This window comes from Liolophura sinensis, chromosome 6 (assembly GCF_032854445.1).
Source record: "Liolophura sinensis isolate JHLJ2023 chromosome 6, CUHK_Ljap_v2, whole genome shotgun sequence".
Lineage (NCBI taxonomy): Eukaryota > Metazoa > Mollusca > Polyplacophora > Chitonida > Chitonidae > Liolophura > Liolophura sinensis.
In genome coordinates this window covers 45,600,616-45,606,530 of record NC_088300.1, presented here as the reverse complement: position 1 = coordinate 45,606,530, position 5,915 = coordinate 45,600,616, and the positions used below count along the sequence as shown (strand labels likewise).

The 5,915-nt window shown below is 41.8% G+C and overlaps 1 long non-coding RNA gene across 1 annotated transcript; it reads right to left on the bottom strand.

Moving 5' to 3' along the window:
- Window positions 1-533: 533 nt before the first annotated feature.
- On the bottom strand, window positions 534-4,844 carry LOC135468871 (uncharacterized). The gene is made up of 2 exons (XR_010444264.1): window positions 4,635-4,844; window positions 534-1,254 (listed from the first exon to the last, which is right to left on the bottom strand). It is a non-coding gene; the product is annotated as an uncharacterized LOC135468871 (long non-coding RNA).
- Between the last annotated feature and the right edge of the window lie 1,071 nt (window positions 4,845-5,915).

Genomic DNA, 5,915 nt, shown 5'->3' with positions numbered 1-5,915 from the left:
AAAGCGCACTTCTTTCTTAAGTTTTACTTGAAACTTTATTTCCTTGTTTTTAATTCAAAAACAGTTATGCTACGAAATGGCAAACCGAAACATTATCACACATATATCCCTAGACTGTGCAGAATGTACTATACTAGTATATGGTCAATCTGTATGTCCTATCACACCAACATCTCCGTTGTACGCAGAGTACAATGTAGCAAAATTTTATGTATGCCCTGTCAGACAAATATCCCTATTGTGCAGAATGTACTATATGGTGTAAGTTAAATGCTTGTGAAAGTTTTGAAGAGGCTAAAGGCTTCTTAGTTTACAAGAAATGATATCATATATAGACATAGAAATATAGACTGAAATATGAGTATATGTTTCATCGCTGCACTGCACGTATCTGTTAAGACTCTACGTAACCAGCATAATGACACATACAGCAAAGGTGTCCTTAATGCCCGTAAGGCGTGATTATAATTTAAAAGCAAAATCTTTTTGAATGTGTGGTAAAAATAAACAAGTAAACGCTTGTAAAACCATCACATATGAACTAGGTTTATTTAAAAGGAAGGAATACAATTTTTCTCAAATACACGTGATAGGAGTGTACAAATGAGATTCAAAATTCTGCAAAGATATCGTCGCATTCAAATGCGCTGAGTGACAAATTCACAGTCCGTTTAACTTTTAACAGGTGTAAGCCGTATTATTCATGGAACTGGGAGCATAGTGAGAATGGAGTCCTGTTTACAGAAATCCCTCCGCAGAATAACTTGAAATGGGGCATAAAATTTGTGAATTCATTTTTACTGGTGGCAAACCCAATAAAATCTGGAAGTTTCGTTCTCTTTACCGTTGTACGGAAACCAGCATGTATTTCCTTTAGCCTTGCCCGGAATGGTTCCCCACTGGTCTGAGATAGCAATGGCCGCCCACAATGACCCTGCCCCGTCCGTCTGGTTGCCAACTTGCAGAGCGTTGTACGGGGGTCCAGTTCCGTTGTTCATCACCAGGGTCATTGGGGCCGGATGCCGAGGAACAATCCAGGAGAATACGTTGGTGTAATGCTCCTTTCCATTGTAGGAGTACCAGCAAGTGTTCCCTCTGGCCTTGCCAGGTATATCTCCCCATTGGGTGTGAGCCACAGCACTCCATAGTTGGCCCGCTCCGTCGGTTTGTGTTCCAAGCTGGACAGCTCGGTTCGGTGGATGGCCCGCGCTCCGAACAAGGTTGAAATGGTAACCCGCCATGCTACTGTAGGTTCTGCAAAAAATAAAGGATTTGTCGGGTGATGGAGCCTCGAAAGACGTCAATCATCTCATTTCTGGTTAAATCAGTTTTGTATGGGTGCAGCGAAAGATCGAATTATACAATCCCAATATACGTAGAATTATTTGCTAAGGAGATACAAACTTCCCAATTTTGAGACCCGAAAATATGCGGGAAGTTGCGTTTTTTCTCACTTTGATAGCAGTTTGCGATAAAATTATACTTTTTATGAAATAAATACGACCAACTTATACTCCTAATAAACCTAAAGATTTCACTACAGTTTCAAGCCAAACACTTGAAACCCTAAATATGGTGTAGGCTATGTTAAACTGTGATATGCATCTTCAAATCGTCTATATATTTTGCTCATAGACACCCGGAGCGGTTTTTCGTCCTTTTCTTTCAGGTATCTTTTTCACAATACTAGAGTATACAATACTGGAAAACGTTTTTACATACAGCGAACGAATGTCATTTCCCCATGTAGTGCAGATCGGGCCTAAGTTCGTAAGTATGAAATTGGGCGAGGGTCCGGCAATTCATGTAAAGGGCCGCCCAAGAAAAATAGCAAAAAATTAAAGCCACTGAAGCACCCCAGCCCCGCGCCCCGCAACCCGCACCCGGCTCCAAGTATGGCCGTTGGTTGACCACGTTTAGGGGAGAGTGGGAGTTCCCAAAACAACGCTAATCAGACGGTCAAAGAATCAGAATCAGTATGCTACTGGATCTTCAAAAGTGATTGGAAGATAGAAGGTAAATAGGTCTGTTTTTCTTTGTAACAAATACAATTAAAAACGTTATTCTTTTTTGCTTTAATCAGGAACAATAATTTGTCCTGTATATAAACATTCTCTGACTCTTAATCTCATTGGTTATAGCAACATTGTGTTATCACTAAATGCTTTGTAAGATGCCATATAACAGGGTTTATTTAAACGGAAAATGGCATCTAAGTAGAATTTCATCGGGTTTTTAAATTTTTGAAGTATCATTTTATTTCTTTTAACATGTAAAAAGTGATAAATAGATAGATGAATAAATAAGTAAATAGATAAATAAATAAATAAATTGAATTTTTGTTATTATCTCTTCATTTCAACAGGCCACATTTCCCCCACAGCTGGAAAAAGAGCTGATGGAGTACATCGCATGTATGGAAGAGAGGATGTTTGGGCTTACTACTGCCAGTGTGAGAAGCTTAGCTTATCAGATAGTGGTCAGACATTCCAAATCCTTTCAGGAAAGAAATCGGGAAACACAGAAAACACAGAAAGTGGGAAGGTCTTTCAGCAACCTGCGGATGGTCGTGGGTTTCCCCCGGGCTCTGCCCGGTTTCTTCCCACCATGATGCCGGCCGCCGTCGTACAACTGAAACATTCTTGAGTGCGGCGTAAAACACCAAATAAATAAATAAATAAATAAATCAACAAGTCGGTCAACTGAGTCCTTCGGCATCGGAGACAGTACAAGCCATCCAGGCCATAGAACCTCGCCCTGCAACCTCAAACCAGTAAACCGGTCAACTGAATCCTTCGGCACCATCAACTCAGTCTGCAGGCTATATGTCACCCTTTGATATCTCGCCTCTCCCCAAAGCCTCAGACAGACCAAACAGGAGGAACACTTGTCGCGGAAAAACTTCATTTTAACGAGCAGTTCACATAAGGCAGTTACAGCTGAGAGCCGAAACTCCAACGCTACCTAAAGGAAAGCAGAACCAGAGCAACAAATCTACTCTATCTAAAAGAAAAAGAGTGCCACTGAGGCTGACTTAGACAACGACACCGCGTGTATTTACTGTGCTGATGATTCAGTGCATGACCTGTCTACAATGGGCGCACACGGCTTGTGCTGGGATCGATGACAGCCAGAATGAATTTGTTTGTGACCTATGCAACTAGTCATTACCATCAGATAATATGCATGTATATCGCCCCAACACAAGTCTGTTTAATGAAATGTGAATAAAATCAATTTTTCTTGTCGTTTTTATGTCATTTCCGTTTTATTCGTTTGCAAGTACTGATGTACACTTATGAGCTAGCGGACAGTAGCGCAATGGTTAAGGTCGTGGACTCAGGAGCGAGGGTTCACGGGTTTGCGCCCCGCCACTGATACGCTCAGAATTTCAGATTCCACCTCAGGCAGGTGAATTGGTGATTTTCTCGGGGCCTTTGTGGCGAGGTGAACGACAACGCGCTATTAGTACAGTAAAAACGGTAAATTGACGGTAAAAACAAGCTGCTCTCGTTGGAGGAGTCTTGCCCTCCACCACTGATATTCATGTGGGGAAGTTTCAGTGACTTACCAGTGGTTGGTGTTTTACCTGGGTTTTCCTTCACCCGGGGTGACCCACAACTACTGATCCACCGCCAAGTACGGCGTAAAACACCAATCAATCAATCAACCAATGTATACTTACGCGAACACAAATATAAGTATTAATTCCAGATGACAGATTTGCACAGTTAGTGACTGGTGTACTGCTCTATGCGTCATATATTGCTGATGGGGTAAAACGACACAGTTGGTCCGTTTTACCCCACCCTATGGAGCAAAACTGTCAGTTTAAAAATCTCAAACTATTTCAATTTTTCCTACTATTTTCTGCTCTTTGATAAGCATTAGTAACTTATCTTCAATTACCTGGTCGTATTTTTGATATCCAGCCTATTAAAGGGTATACAACGTTCGATTTTCTTATATCAACGGTTCTGAAGTTAAGTGGTCCGTTTTGCCCCACTCTCCCCTACTGACTGTCAGAAAGTGATTCACGTGAGCCGCTGCTCCACTGCTTGACGTACTGGCAGATTAAAATAGTTCAGGAAGCTAGGTCTGTGATTTTTTTTTTTTTGATTGGTGTTTTACACCGTACTCAAGAATATTTCACTTATACGACGGTGGCCAGCATTATGGTGGGTGGAAACCGGGCAGAGCCCGGGGGAAACCCACGACCATCCGCAGGTTGTTGCCAGACCGTCCCACTTACGGCCGGAGAGGAAGCCAGCATGAGCTGGACTTGAACTCACAGCGACCGCATTGGTGAGAGGCTCCTGGTTCATTACGCTGCGCTAGCGCGCTAACCGACTGAGCCACGGAGGCCCCCTAGGTCTTTGAGGACAGCTGTCCATTTGTGACCAGTGTGACTAGCTTCCTGATCACATCGAGTTAAAGCCGGTTCCGAAGGAAACTCTGCACAACGTGAAATGGTGACAGTATAGTTTTGTTCCGACTATATTATGCATATGCATAGGTCTACATGTATGTCAAAAATAAGTCTACACACCACATATATACATACACTGTTTAGTCAACAAAGTTCCAGTATTTTTCGTAAAATTGCTTAAAACCATATAAAAGTGTATACCTACCAGGTAACCGTCTATGGTCTCAAATCCAATTACCTACTTGAGGACGATATGCTGGATATTGCAGTACCGTATAACACCGAGCAGAAGAGTAGAAGATATATGTAGGGCCTGAGTGTATAGCGTCACACAGCGACGCGACCTAATTCTGATGTATGAGTCAGTAGGCCTATCTCTCAAAACCGAAACTAAACTGCTTCTGAGAAATGGTCATTCGAGATCACGCAGCTTTCTACGTGATCGTACGGTACCGAGAGAAGGCTCCTGTATTTTCCCCCCAAATTGATAATTGTCGATAGAGGAATATCAGATATTTAATAAGTATTTTTAGATTCCTTGAGTATAAATCAGTATAAATGGTATCAAATCAAGCAACTACCTGCATCTGAATGGCCAACGGTGGCCTTTCTGTAGAGTTAGAGACAAAGCAGGTCATCGCTCTTCGTGCGGCACATAAGAAAAGAGATGTCATTACAGTTTAATCGACTGGGTATGGTAAATGTCTTGAATATCAGCTTATGCCTTGGGTCATCCAGCGTCGAGAACACTGAGAACTCACGATAAGTATTGTAGTATTCCCTGTGAATTCTGTTATGCATAATCAAGTGGAAAGTGTGTAAATATATTTAAATTGCCACGGTTCAGCTTGAGCACGGACGGAGATGATAATTATACCCACGAAGCCTGTAAACAGCCGACTGCTCAACAGCTCGGTGTGTTCGCCATCGGTTTCAGTTGTAAGGTGAAAGTAGTCATCTCAGATCAGGTGACGTAATCCACGAGCCTCGCTGTTGTAAAATGTATGGCGCCCAAGTCTATCAGAGATGTAATCTCAACGGAGGCAGTAGGTACATCTCTAAAGCCTATTTTGGAATGAAAAATGGTTATAGTTTGTATGATGATTTGTATACGGCACTTCCTTTTTTGTCCCATTAAACTGTCAAGCAACATATACATAAGCGAAAAGCTCTTGAGGATGAATATATCTGAATAGCGTTAAACACAAATCAAATCACAAAACACAACAAAAACATAGAAGTAAGTCGTCTTTTCCTGACAAACCACAGCGATTAAAGCGTATTTAATCCCAGCTAGGATTTTCATTGACACTGACGTTATCTGGTGCTGACTTTTTTGCAGCCCAGACTCTGTATGGGACTGTACGCGGCCTGCGGCCATTGTGAGCATGCACATTCATGCCAATACTGTAATAGTTAAGGAAAATAAAAACAGCTACATATGCTAAAATATAATTATAGACAAAATGCGTATACGTTTCTGGGG